Source organism: Chenopodium album, chromosome 9 (assembly GCF_948465745.1).
Source record: "Chenopodium album chromosome 9, dcCheAlbu1.1, whole genome shotgun sequence".
In the NCBI taxonomy this organism is placed as follows: Eukaryota; Viridiplantae; Streptophyta; class Magnoliopsida; order Caryophyllales; family Amaranthaceae; genus Chenopodium; species Chenopodium album.
Window position 1 is genome coordinate 57,827,037 of NC_137842.1, and position 16,107 is coordinate 57,843,143.

Genomic DNA, 16,107 nt, shown 5'->3' on the forward strand with positions numbered 1-16,107 from the left:
TGTACAACGAGAAAGATCAACTGGGGTGAGAGAATAGGCGTAACGAGACATATATTTTTTAAGGAAGACTGGTTAATACCTAGACTGCCACCATCACTATTATCGAGAGATTGATGAACTACTCAGAAATAATGGACTGCGTATCACTCCGAGAAGATGTCAAATATATGGAAGTATACTTGCTCTAAAAGCTCATGGTCATGGTGTAATATCCCGTATTATTTTTAACACATTTTTATATTAATATTTTATGTATTTATATTTTATAAATTAAGATAGATTTATATTTATAGTTTAATAAATTAATTATAAAGTTATTAAATACATTTATTAATCAATGAAAAACAGTTAATTGGGGCAAATCAATGTATTGGACTAGTTTAAAGAGTGTTTAAAAGATTTGAGTTAAAAGCCCCAAAAAGAAATTTAAGGGGGTGGTGGTGTTTGATTTCTACATTAATGTCATAGTTGTACATATTATTTTAATGGTTTTAAAAAGGAGTATGTATATAAACCCCCTAAACCCATGAAATTTCTCACACAAGTTTTTTTTACTCAAGTTTTCACATAAAATCCAAAATTTATTTTTTCTTTCTTTATTTTCCCCCTCTCCCTCATGACCACCATCGTACACCGACAACCACCGCAAGTAGTAGCCCGACGCCCAACCCCTCATTCTCTCTCACTTTGTGGTTCAATAGTGTAAAAAAAAGAACGTGCTCCTCTCTTCTTTAATTTATTTAAAGCTTTGATTTTTGGATTGAAAGCATGATTTAAATTGTTTGTTATTGTTGTTTATGAATAAAGATTGTTGATATTAATTAGCTTAATTTCAAATTTTGTTTTACGTTATTTTTTTTACTAATTTTGAGCTCAATTCGGACCCTAAAGAGTGAAAATAGCCCCTAAAACCTTAATCGAAGATTTTTTGACATGTAAACCGATGAAAAAATTGAATCGGGCTGCAATTTACAATTTATAAGAACTTTTGGGCTGCAATTTGTAATTTTTTTAAATGGTTGCAATTTGCAAAATACTAACTTTAAATGGCTGCAATTTGCAAATTTTCCTTTTAATAATCCCAACTTTGATCGATTTTCTTTAAATAATCCGAACTTTTGTTTATTCTGGAATAATCCCAACTTATATAGGCATCTTTCTATAATAATCTGAGGTGTTATTTTTGTTGCTTTTGTTGATCCCATTTGGGACTATAATGTATAACAAAAAATAAAATTTGCATTATTATAAGAAGATACCTATATAAATTGAGATTATATAGGAATAATTAAAAGTTGAGATTTTTGGAAGAAAATCGGTCAAAGTTGGGACTAATAAAATCATTTTTTTCCTAATTTATTAATCCTAGTGTGTAATTATGATTTTCTTAGTTAAATTAATGATTAGATCGAACATATTTTTCTAAAGGTATTAAGTCTGGAAATCAATTATACACACTACTTTGACTAATTGAGGTCAGGGTTTTTTTATTACCCCTAAAGGAACCCCCCCCCCCTTATTAATATAATTTTTTAGGTTTATTTATTAAAAAGTATGTTGGAAATTTAAATTATTAAAGTTATTGAAATTGATTTTTCTTGGAGATTATAATTACCCACAGAGGATAATTTAAGGTTTTTAAACTTAAAATTCAATTTTTTTTAGTGAGGTTTAAAGTGAATAAAAGTTTGTGTAAATAAAGGATTAATTATGTTTATTTATTATTTATTATAGAAAACTTTAAATTAAGTTATTTTTAGTGAGTGTGGCCGAGTTAAGGGAATATCGAGTAGCGTGTGCGCGTAAAACAATTTGTTTATGTGTAGTATCATGATAGGAATTTATTAATGTGTCAAGCACGAGGTTAGTATGTAGCGTGTTTGGTTGATTTAAAGTTTGGAGTTGATGTTGGATGGTCATTGATTTTTATGCAAGCATTAGAATATGTTATTTTGATCCACTGTATACGAATCATGTTAGTGTTTATACAAATTTTTGGTCAAGTGGGATTGAATAACAAATTCTAGGCTACGGATCAACTAAATAAAACCAAGGATAAAAGTAAAGCGAAAATAAAGGAATGGCACGAGGAATTGGTGATGCGGAAAACCCAATGAAGGTAAAAACTGCGAGTAGAATAAGGATATACCAAACTTTCACTATGAAAATATTTAAGGGATCGGATTACAATGTGTGCTTAGAGTATTTCAGTAGCTAATTTGCAGTGTGTATTTCGTTTGATGATGCCTTCCCTTTATATAGATGGTGCTTAGGGTTAATCCCTAGCCGTTGCAAGGTGATAAGCTTTGCTTCCTTAATTTTCGGAGTTAGCTCCTCAACTTCTCTATTTTAGTTCAATCCACGTACTAACGGCAGTGTACAGCTAGGCAAGGACTTAGTCTCCCACGTTTATCTCTTCTTGGAAAATAGTGAAGCAGTTGGAGCACCTTTCGTCCGTTGAGACTAGCCTCTCTTCATCAAGTCTTAGTTTTCGTCAAAACTTGATCCCGTCGTTGACATTGGCTAACTATCATTGACTTTTACTTACAGAATTTTACCCATAACAGTTAGTATCATTTATTTTTGGCAAAGTTGGCTGCAACACACTGAAGTATGGCTTAGGTGCACTAAGCACCCTGAACTTTGTGTAGTAGTCAAACACCACCAATTATGGTGTTAGATGCGACGCGTGCCTTAAATAAAAAATTACGGCCACTTATTTCACCGAAGTAAGCTCCCACTAAAATGGAAGTGTGATCAAGTGAACAACAACAAATCTGATGCCTAGAAAATGAAGGAAGTTTGAAGACCAAATAGATGTAGCCATTGTTCAAAGCTCACCCTTGTAATCTTAGAGAAGCAGCTCGATCTCTACTAGAAACAAACACAAGCAATGAATAATCATCATGCTCGCTGACCAACATCCAAGAAAAATTAAGCTCAAGCTATGTCTAACAACACCAAAGACAAGAAGACTCCAGCAACAGGGCTCCATAGACGACAATGACATTATAGATAGTTTAAGGGTCTTCATTCTTGTATTCATGTAAGTCGATAAGGTCGTTGACAACTTAATTAAGTGAGGGGGGATACATGTTAGAATCTAACTCCCTTAGTAAGTTTTACACACTTTCTAGGTCTTTTAGTTAAGTTTTCAAGGCCTTACAAGAATTTCTATGTTAGTATCAACCCAAATTAAAGTTCATCGAGAAAATATTGTAATCTCAAAAGAAAATCTAAGGGACTAGTGAATAGTGTTCAATGAATACAAACGTCTTATGTACTCTTTACTGTTGTTTTATTGTTTGAGTTGTTGGTAAAATAACTATTGAAATCAATAACAAACAATAAAAGATTAGAACTTTCCTGGATTGAAGATCTTAAACTCACAGTCGCGCCGTGGAACAATAATCCACTGCCTTAGAAGCGAAATACGCCACCACCGGTACAAGTTTTCTAGTGACGTACGCCCCCCAAGTTTAACGCAACTCTCTCCGTAATCCGTGCACCCGAACTCGAAGAGTGGAATTGCTCAAGAACTGTTCGGATCTCAAAAGGTAGGTTTGTGTTTTCGGCTAGAAAAGTGAATAATGTCACGAAAAGGTAAGACTCGTATTTATATGAGTCCTAGAAAAGGAAACACGTAATCAAACCGACCTAGGAAAAAAGGCGGGCTCGATCGGGTGAGCTGCCGCCCGATCGAGCGCGAGATCAGGTTTTTCCAAACGTAGTGTCGCGCCCGGTCGGGCGGACACCGCCCGGTCGGGCGATTTGAAATCCCCATTCCGGGCGAGCCATCGGGCGAAGCCGCTCGATCGGGCTTGTCAAAAACTTGAGTCCGCCGCCCGGTCGGGCGCGAGAGATCTCGTAGAAAAACTCTTGTCCGTCGCCCGGTCGGGCGAAGCCCGCCCGATCGGGCGCGAGAGTTCCCTATTTTCCTTGACCACCTTCGCCCGATCGGGCGCGAGTCATCCGTTTGCATTACTATTTCCAACATGAGTGTTGTTGTAAGCCTTTATAAATATGCCACTATATTAAAAGAACTCAAATATGATAAAATTTAAGGAGACCCTTAAATAGATAAAATTTGTCGCTAGACCCGCTTGTACGCGCGTGCCCCCATCGACATGCTCAATTGTCACAAGCCCTAACATTGTTTCGCTTGTATTGCTCTGTGCTCTCGAGCCCCATTAGAAGTTAATTGGTTAGCGCCCTCATCGCGCACCGCACGGATCTGGTACCTTGACAATTATTAACTAAATTTATTCTTGTTGGACTACCAATAATCCAATGTTCGTATGATTTACGCTAAACATCCCAATTATTAACACTTACCATAATAATATTCCATCAAAATTGTGATAATGCAAGATAATATTTCCAATTAAGTCTTTGGATATGCGGAATTATCGTTCAATTCACTTATCACAGAAACAGACGACAGTGGTGTCACATTTGGTGAATTGTCTTTGTCTATATGCTAAAGATGGCTACTAAATTGTCTATGCATGGATGACATTTATAGTGAGTTGGTATTGTCTCACCACTAATTTACTAGTGGAGATTAAAGGCCTTACATTATATAATTAATCCAAGCACGTATCAAATTTTCTGTAATACTAATGGAGATCCAAGTATATGATGGTCAATTTAACTACTAATACGCTGTTTTTACATGGATTTTGTCGGATAATATAAAACTCATTGATTAGAGTGATTTTCATTGATCAATATTTATAGGGTTACAATGAGAAACCTAATCATATTAGGTAACATAAGATATGTACAGATATCAAAGATAATCTTATACAAAATATATCCTAAACCTAAGATGAGAATATTTTATGGATATTCTCTATCACACCCCCGCAGTCGGAGCGGGAGAAAATCGGATGCTCAGATTGGATCTGAATCACTCATCGAACGGTAAGGATAGTATAGTAACTTATGATCAAAAGAGAAGTAGTAGCCGTGTGTTGGTGATGACGATGAGAAGCAACAACCACGACCTACGTATAGTAGAGACATGCACTTTTAGACCGAAGGAGAAGAGTCACGCATATACTTGGGCCAAGTTGCAGATCTAGAGAAGAATAAGTTAAGGGATCAAACCATCATCGGAGAGAAGACACTACACTGCTACGTGAAATCACAGTTGAAGAAAAAAAAATTGCGCAAGAAAAAGATTAAATTCCACCGCTTGAAATTAATCTATTCTCAAAAGAGAAACCTAAGTAGCAAGAATCAATACTCCACAAAGATTCCAAGTGCTGCAACAAGAGGAGCCAACTTGATAGCAAAAGAGATGTGCAAAAGTTGACCTTATTCTCGTATACCACCACCAAAACAAAATCTATGTGATTATGTGTAGAAAAACCAATGGGGCAATGTAAGAATCATTGTTGGTCATGAGGAGGTGGAAATAGAGTGCGGCACATGGAGTAGGTTGGCAGATGTGGTTATTGCCAGTAGTGGGAGGCGGTAGTGTATGCGATTGCCACCAATGATGGAGGCGGCTTTCGCAGTTGCTACTATTGGTGGGAGGCGCAGGCTAAATAAAGATTCAAAAAAACAAAAAAACAAAAAAAAAAAAAAAAAAAAAAAACTTTTGAGAAAAGGAAAAAAAAAAAAACTATATCTGTGAGTGTTTGCGGAAGCATGAAAAATTTGTGTATATTCCGCCGATGGGTTTAATTTTCTAACCCACTGGCAAGGTGAGAATTTTTGTATATGATCCCAAGATCTCACCTAAGTTGTGATACCATGTCAGAGGACCAACTCAACCAAAAGCTTAAGTTCACCTTTTTCTCCAGTAGTTTTATCGTTAAAGGGTTTTTTTTTTTTTTTTTTTTTTTTTAACCCCTTTTAGTGAATGTACCTATTTCTTAAATTTGTAACTCAAGAACTTATAACAATATATTAATATGCGGAAGGTGTGGGTATATTTTATTATTTAACTATGAAATACGAAGTAATAGTCACTAGTAGAAAAATACAAAAAGGAAACCCCCAATTGGCACCGGTTCAGACCAAACTGGTGCCAAAAACCGGCCTAAAATTGGGCGAGATTTATACCAAGAACAATGGCACCGGTTCAGATCAAACCGGTGCCAAAAATAAAAAGGCCACCGGTTTGAACCGGTGCCACTAAACCGGTGCACCAAAAAAAAAACCCGGGTTTGTTCCTTTATAAACCCTAACCTCCTTATCTCTCCTCTCAGCTGAGCGCCTCTCCTCCTTCTCTCTCCTCTCTTTCTCCTCTCCGACCTCTCTTCTCTGTCTCTCTCCCTTCTCTGTCCTCTTCTTCTGACATGAAAACTACTTCTAAGCCCGGCCTTAAGACGCGAGGCGCCCCTCTCGCAGTAGGTGCTTCTTGCTCGCCTCGCTCTTGTGACATGCATGCTATGTTTCCCCCATCCACCTACCTCTACTCGGATCTCTTTCTAGAACCACCTCCTTAGAAAGAGCCTGTTTTTGCTACTCTATCTTCTAAGTGAATTGGCGAGTTATAGGCGACGAACTCAATGTTTCTGGGTTTAATTATTCGGGGTAAGGGTTTCTGGGTTTAATTATTTATGCTATGTGCCTTAATTTTTTTGGGTTTGATTGTTGTAATATTGTTCGAAATTGATTGGTGTAATTGATCTTGAAAATATTTGGGTTAATTGATTTTGTCATTTTTTGCACTTAATTGATTTTTCGAAATTTCTGGGTTTAATTGATTTTCGAAAGTTTTGGGGTTAATTGATTTTCCGGGTTTGCTGGGTTTAATTGATTGTTGGGTTTGATTTTGGGTTAATTGATTTTGTCATTATAATTCATTGTTTGTGCGGTTTTCTGGATTGATTTTCTCTTTCTCGTTCATGCATTAGTTTTCTGGGTTATTGCTTCTCGTTTTTTTTTTTTTTTTAGTTTTAATAATTTCTGGGTTTTAATTGATGCAGGTGTTAATTCATGCAACAAGGATTCAAGATTTTGATTTTGGAATAATATTTTGATGTTGTAATTTTTTTTTTTTTTATTGTTTTACAATTTCAATTTTTGAGTTAAATTTCATCATAATTCATTGTAATTTTTTATTATTATTATTTTTTTTTGTATGGTACAATAACAATTTACTTGTTGAATATAATGTGATTTACCATTATTTTGATGTTGAATATAACAATTTCAAGAATCCGTATTTCACCATTTATTTTTGTTTGGTTCGTATTTCATGTTTGTTTGTATATTATTTTTATTATTATTGCAAGAAAAAAGTAAAAAATAAAAAAATACCAAAAAGGCACCGGTTAACCGGTGCCTAAAACAACTTCCACTAAAAAAAATATTCCGCGGAACTATTTAAGGCACCAACCGGTGCCAAAACCGGTTTATGGCACCGGTTTTGAACCGGTGCCAAAAAGGGGTGTAATTGGCACCCCCACATAGGCACGGGTTCAAACCGGTGCATTAAGCCGAGTTTGAACCGGTGCCCTTTGCTATTTTTCTACTAGTGAGTTTTTCATATTTGGTTATGAGAACAAATCCTACTGGGGAATTCATTGTGGGTGGGAATTCCTGTATCACCTCCCGCTCCCCGTCTAATTAAGTTGCATTAATTGCTACCTCGACTTGGTTGACATGTGTGAGGTTTCAGCATATTAAAATTTTCTCCTTAAAAAAAAAAAAAAAAAAAAAAAAAAAAAAAAAAAAAAAACCAAACAGTAAACCCTTATAGTTGGCCGCATATCATTTTTGGGATACTTGGATAGTGATTCATCTTGAATATATGGACGCATATAATCGAAATTGAGAATTTAACACCTAGTGATTTAAACATGACACATGTATGATCACCAAACGCTTTAGTATCTTATGGGAATATTTCGTCTTTCCCTCAGTCAATATTAATCAAATGCATCATGCATGTGATGCGATGCATACGCTGTTAAATTTATCAAATACTGAAATTTTACCAACTTTTTAGTTATTCCCCGTTTTTAAATATTTGCTGCACCACTTTTTTTTTTTTTTTTTTTTTTCCGGCCGTTTTTAAATACTTATTTCATTTTTTTATTTAAAAAACTTTTATAATATTTATAATTCATTAAATTATATTTTATTAATTTCATATTCTCTCTCCAATTTACTAACTATTTTTTGTTTTTTTTTACGTTTTTTTATTCTTCTCCCTTCTCCTGGTCACTACTTCCATATTTTATTACTTTTTCCAATTTCTTCTAAGATGCCACCAAATAAAAAAAAAATGTTGTATCTAACATTAATATATATATATATATATATATATATATATATATATATATATATATATATATATATATATATATATATATATATATATATATATATTTGTATCCACTTTATAAGGGTAAGGGTTTACTCCCCTCATTGTCATATGATATTAAGGTAGAATTTTATAGGATGTAAAGTAGACACTCGTGGTGGATGCAGTCTAGATTACTCCCTCCGTGTTTTTTTAAGTGTTACAATTTGACCGGCACATAGATTTAGGCAATTTAATTGACTTAAATAAAATAAGAGGTAAATGGGGTAGTTAGAGTATTAAAAAATTGTAAAAGAAAGATAGTGGGGTTAATAGTTTATTAAAAAGTAATGAATGTGAGAGGAAAAAATAATGAAAAATATAATAAAAGAGTAGTAGTGGGTTTAGGTGGGGACCAAAAGAGGAGAGAGATAATATTTTAATGTAGTTTTTTACCAAAAAGAGGAAGTGTAACACTTAAAAAACACACGGCCGAAAATGGAAAGTATAACACTTTAAAAAACACCGCCGGAAATGGAAAGTGTAACACTTAAAAAAACACGGAGGGAGTATCATAATTCGGGTGGGGTTGCGTTGTGATCTGGGCCAATATTATAGACAACTTACATATGAGGGAGAGTAGTGAGCCATTGAGGCCATGAACAAACCCACATGTGATTGAAAAGTTGTCCCACTTGCATTGAAAGAGTGTAAAAAATTTCTCATTGTTGTATGATTTTGAGGTGGAACCTACATAAACTTGTAAAGCAGACAGTGGTGGCGAGTGTGTCATATTTTTAATTACCAATAAGCAAAAGCTATAACAAGTTGGTATTTTGAAGATATATATATAAATTACAATAAATGGATTATGTTTGGCAATGCAAAATAAATTGAAATCTAACAACACAAATTAAAAATTTATCCAAACAACACATCAATTTTAACAAATCATCATAACACCAAGTAATATCTAATATCATGAAATTATGAGGGGGAAAAAAACACATCCTAATATCATGAAATTATGGGGGGGGAAAAAAACCAAATACATGTATTCAGCACAGATATAGAAATTCAAATTTTAGCAAAGTACAGTTTAAAGAATGTCTTGTGTTGATTGATTGCCTAGGAGTTTAGGGTTGGTCTTCGTCTTCTTAGCTTCCTCGTTTACATTGTAAGGAGTAGTATTTTACTAACTGGGGGTTGGGGTAATGGGTGAATAATAAAAATGGGGCTTGTCCTTAGTATATAGTAGAGTAATTATATACGTGAAAGAAAATAAAATAAAAAAAAAAAGTGAAAATTTGTTAAATATATTAAAATAATAATAATATGCTTTTCAGGCAAAATCTCATCGATGTCCTTTACTCCCTCCGTCCCATAATATAATTCTTGTTTGTGTTTTTTTTTTATGGTATTTAAGAAATAGGAGGAAAAAGTGGATGAATTATATTAATAAAAGGGAAAAATACAATTATAGACAAAAGTTAGAGAGAGAAAGTGGAAAAAAAAAATTTAAGGTTAATTTAGAAAGTATAATAAATTAAGTTAAAAGAGTGAGAGTACCATAGTCATTACATATTATTAGCACTGTCAAAACAGTTTGACAGTTCGGGTTCAGTTCGGTTTGAAATCAGGTCGGTTTGAAATCGGTTTAAGTGTCTCGCGGGTCAGTACCAGTTCGGTTTAAATAGTTATCGGTTCGATTTATTCTTGACCGAATTGGGTTGTAAACCGCCCGGGTAGTAAACGGTTCGGTGCAGACGGGTTGCAATTAGTTAACGGTTCGGTGTAAACGGTTTTTATTCCGGTTCAAACAGTTTCGGGTTAGAAACAGTTCGGCTCTTTTTTCGGTTCAGTTTATAACTAGTTTGGTTTTTTTTCGGTTCAATTTATAATTGGTTAGGTTCTTTTCCGGTTCAGTTTATAACTGGTTCGGTTCTTTTTCGATTCAGTATTTGGCAGGAAGATATTTTATACTATGATAATAAATTTTCAAAATATATATTAATTTGGTAGGAAGATTTTTGTACTATGATAATTAAATTTCATTTAAAATACCTTTTAACTTGATTTTAATATTCTCTTTATAGTAAGCAGTTTGTAACCGATTCGTTTATAAGTGGTCCGGTTCATAAACGATTCAGTTTGCAAGCGGTTCGGTTTATATACAGTTCGATGCAAACGGGTCGCGGGTTGTTAACGGTTCGGTGTAAACGGTTTTTATCCCGTTTCAAACGGTTCCGGGTTGAAAGCGGTTTCGGGTTAGAAACAGTTTGGTTCTTTTTCGGTTCGGTTTAGAACTGGTTCGGTTCATTAACGGGTTCGGGTCTTATACGGTGTAACGTTATTCGGATCGATTCGGTTTCGGGTTCATTCACATAGAGTTCGGGTCGGTTTTCGGTCTAAAAAAAAGGGTTTTTAATCGGTTCGGTTCTCATTTGGGTCGGTTTGTTTCGGGCAGTTAAACGGTTTTGGTTTGAAATTTGACAGCACTACATATTATACAAAAATAGAAACATGAACAACATTTTGGATCTTGAAATTAGGAAAACATGAACTATATTATAGAACGGAAGGAGTATGATACAGAGTATTTTTTTACAGTGACCTTAATAGTTTGTGATATAGAATACACCAAATCAAGATTGTGCTATTCTTTGCACCCAACTTATAGTTGGTGCTTTAAATTATTGAATTTGTCTTTCAAATGAGACGTGGCGACTTGTATTGGTACTTTTTCTTTGTTGAATGTGGGCATGACACTTGCCGACTTCTTACTTCCAAGCAGAGCACTGTACATGGCCAAGGAAAATAACTAGAGCTGGGCATGGGCCGGGTCAGCACGCGGGCGGCCCGGGCACGGCACGAGGATGGCCCGGCACGGCACGGCCCGACGGCAGGCCCGGCCCGGCACGATGGCACGCCCCTCGTGCCTCGTGCGGGCTGCGGTGAAAAAAAACCCAAAAGTGGCCCGGCACGGCACGAGCCCGGCCAATAGCCCGTGGCACGGCCCGCAGGCACGGCCCGCAGGCACGGCCCGCAGGCACGGCCCGCAGGCACGGCCCGCAGGCACGGCCCGCAGGCACGGCCCGCGGGCTAACGGCTATAAACTGGCGCTGCTCTTGTTTTTTCCCTCCAACGGCCATAAACGGCTATAAACGGCTATAAACGGCTCTATTTTCACCTATAAATACCACCCTCAACTTCCAATTCTTTCCACAACTCAATACTCATCTTCTCATCTCATTCTCTTACTCTCTTACTCTCTTATTCTCATATATTATAATTTATAAATTATAATCTCTTAATATTTCTTAATCTCTTATTCTATTATAAATTTTACATTTTTAATATTATTAGTCTACTACCAAAAAAAAAAAAAAAAATTGTTATATTTACATTCGGGAAATTATAATTTCGGGAAATTATAAATTCGAGAAATTATAAATTTGGGAAAGCATTGAAGCGTCATTGTAAGATCTAACTCAACTTTATTTTAATTTGTTATTGTTATTGTTATTGTTATTATTATTGTTATTATTATTATTATTATTATTATTATTATTATTATTATTATTATTATTATTATTATTATTATTATTATTATTATTATTATTGTTGTATACTTGGAACTACTTAATTACATAAAAACTACTTTCTATTTTAATTGTGGGTTATTTGGATTGTTGAAATCTGTCTAAGGCGGGATTTGGGCTCTGGACAACGTCGATCCTAACCATAACCTACCTGGGATCTCATTGATTTAGATAATCTACTATTATTATAATTATTTTTGAAAATTTATTAACTTACTAATTAAGTAATAATTAAGAAAAAAAACTTACTTATACTTGTTAATTGTTATAATTTGTTATAATTTGTTACTTTGTTAGTGTTATAAACTTATAATTGTTAATTTGTTATAATTGTTAATATTGTTGTTAATTATTATTTATTAGTTAATAATCTTAATTAATCATGGCATCAAACCCGAACCAATCCTCCTCTAAAAAAGCCAAATCTAAACGACCATTGGAAGGCTCTTCTATGCCCCCCCCTACAATGCAAATCCCTACTATGCAAATCCCTACAATGGCCAATCCCACCCACCCCGGGTTTTCTACCGGTTTTCCCACCGGATTAGATCAACAAGGGACATTCCAACCATGGCAAAGCACCCAATCTCCACCTTATTATGCCTCCGCACATGATATGCCTTTTGAATTTAACTATCAAACAACTCAAGCAAGCAACACACAACCTGCCGGCTCTAGTGACCCATCCGTCCAAAATACTATTCCCACATCTGATAACCCATTCATTGAATGGTACACCGAAGAAGAAATGACCCTTTTGAAAAACCGAAAGAGTAAATGTTGGCAATATTTCTTGTTAAGTAGAGATGGTGAAAAAGCCAAGTGTAAAACTTGTGGTAATATTTATTCGGCTCCAGCCAAAGGCGGTACGGGGCACCTAAACCGACACAGTGAAAAATGTGGTGCCCCTAGTACTGACCCAACTCAACCAAAAATTTCTCAATTCCATCCTTATGGCTTCACTTACAATTATGAGAGGGATAGGGATGAACTTGGGAGAATGATAGTCCAAGCCGAACAACCTTTTCTTTTTGCTGAAAGTGATCCGTTTAACAATTACATTAAACGAGCACTACAACCCCAACACAAAAAAATCTCCCGAAAAACCGTTAAAACAGCTGCCATGAAAACTTACTTAGAATACAAAATGAAATTAATTGAAGAACTTAAAACTCTTACTTCAAGAGTTTCTATAACTTCTGATGCATGGGATGGTGGTTATGGTTTACATTATTTGTGTGTTACTTGTCATTGGGTTGATAGTGAATGGTTATTGCAAAAACGTATTATTTATTTCAAATTGCTTGAATACCCCCATACGGCCTTTAATATTTCTAATTGTATTATGAGTGCTCTTGATGAATATTGTCTTAGGGACAAAATCATGTCCATGACGTTTGATAATGCAACATCCATGACAGCTAGTGCTAATCTAATTAAACCAAACTTGCATAATGTCATAATGGATGGAGATGCATTACATATTAGATGCATTTGTCATGTTTTAAACTTGTGTGTTAAGGATGGACAAGAAGCAATTGGTCCATACTATTCCAAAATTCGAAATGCTGTTTTGTCTATTATGTCTTCTAGCAGTAGGTATCAGGAATGGAGGCGATATCTTAAGCAAAATAAGATAAAGCCTATTAGAATTAAAACGGATTGTCCAACTAGGTGGAACTCCACCTATGACATGTTGAGTCAGGCACTTTCGTATAGAGTTCCATTTTCATTGTTTTACAATAATAAGTATCCACAATTCATGATAGCAGACTCCGATTGGGATAATTGTGAAAAATATATGCAATTTTTACAATTATTATATAGTATGACTCACTGTTTTTCTTCTGTTTATGTTCCTTGCATTCATTCTTTCCTTCAAAATGCATGTTTATTTGCTCAACTTCTTTATGAACATCGATCACAACAAGATTACAATGATTATGTTCCACAAATGGAGGCTAAATGGCGTAAATATTACACTAAGCTTCCTATGGTTTATATGTTTGCTTCTATTTTAGATCCTAGATCAAAGTATGATGGCACATTTATGCTAATTGATATTTACTATGAATGCATGCAACTCGGTGATGGTGTCGAACAATATAAAAATCATGTGAAAGATAAATTTTTTGAGTTATATAGAGTTTATGAATCTAAATATGGAACCGTCACTCATTTTGCCCCTTCTCAAACATCCAAAAGCGTAAGTAAAACGGGCAAAAGTTTGGCGGCCCAAGCTGCTAACATGTTATCTAAGTTTTCAGGTAGTGGATCATCATCAAGGCGAACACAAAGCGATGTTTCGGAGTTGCAAATGTACTTAAACTACGACTTCATGAAAGGCTTGGACGAAGATTCGAGGTTGGGGATGGACATCCTAGATTGGTGGAAATCCCAAAGCACAAAGCATCCAATTTTGGCGGCAATGGCACGTGATATTTTCAGCATCCAAGCCTCCTCCGTTGCCTCGGAACGAGCTTTTAGTGCTTCGGGAAGGGTTCTAGACGATAGAAGAACAAGTTTGAAGCCCGAAACACTAGAAATGTGTGTTTGCTTGAAGGATTGGATGGATGCCCAAGAACGCATCCAAGATCGTACTTTTACGGCCAACGACAACATCGATGGTTCCGATCGTTCTGGTTCAACTAGCTCCTCCGCATTAGCTAGTGAACATGAAGCCGAAGATGAAGACGAAGAAGATAATGAAGACCTTGATTGAAGATTACCAACAACTCGAGAATTAATATTAATTAGCGAAAATTCTAGTATTTCCTATGTACTCTATTAATTAGTGAAAATGTTAGTATTTCCTATGTTGGCTATGTACTCTATTAACATTAGCCGTATAATAAAATAACAAAATAAGTTATTCATCAATTATTGTTAGTTGTACCCTTGTACTTCATATTATCTTTTACTTAATAAATTTTTATGAATGAATTTTTTCAACTTTTAATTTTATGGAATATGTTATATTGTTATTTAATTTTTGTCTAATACTTATATAGTTATATGAATAATATGATATATAGTAAATTATGAATGAACAATAAATATTAATATAATTTAAACAATATTTAATATAACTTAACTCCATAAAAAATTTAATAATTATTAAATTCAAATATTAAATTGTATAATTATTCAATTCAATTTTTTCTTTCATAAAAAAAATTCAAGTTTTTTTAAAGTTTTTTTTAATTTTTTTTTTTAAAAAAAAAAAAGAAAAAAGGGTAAGCCGTGGCCCGTGGGCCGGCACGGTGGCCGGCACGGCCCGCCTCCACCGTGGGCCGGCACGACGGGCGGCCCGGCACGGCACGACCGGCACGGTGGGCCGTGCCGTGCCGTGGACAGGGAAACCTTGAAGGCCGGCACGGCACGGCACGGCCCGCCTCCACCGTGGGCCGGCACGGCCCGGCACGACACTGTTCATGGCCCGCCTAGGCACGGCCCACGGCAGGCCCGGCACGGCCCATGCCCACCACTAAAAATAACATAGTCTGATGGTCCATAGGGTTTGTTGGTCGAATACTTTTCTTTCCCTTTCTTTGTATACAAGTATACAACTAGTGAACTAGACAAACGAAACTGCCTCGAATTAATTGAACGGAACATTTTTAAGCAAGAAATCATACATAACGGAACATTTTTATGTAGTTTTTTGTTGGGATGAGCCCACAAGGGTTTGGAATAATAACTTAAGGGTTTTTTTTTTTTTTTTATTTATTTATTTATTTATTTTTTTACGGGAACTTAAGGTTATGTTTTAACCATCTTATTTTTGACTTATTTGATGTGAGCTTATTTATTTAAAATTAAGTTATACTAGATGAAGTTTTCAAAAAAAAAAAAAAAAGTTATACTAGATGAAGCCACGGTTTTTTTAATATATATATATATATATATATATATATATATATATATATATATATATATATATATATATATATATATATATTTATGTGCTACAATTTGTTACATATTTAGATAAAAATCCTAATAACAAAAGATAATATTTTATATTTAATTAATTTAAACTTAAAAATATCTTTTGTTAATTTTGTTTGCATGACATTTGAATTAATTAATTCTACAAAAATTAATAATTTTTTTTTTTTTTGAATAGCCTTAATAATTTTTTATTTAATTGACTACCACTATAATTTATTATCTTACATGACATGCTAAGAATATTAAATTCTATGTGGCTCTCTAAAACCTCGGGAAAAAACTCTC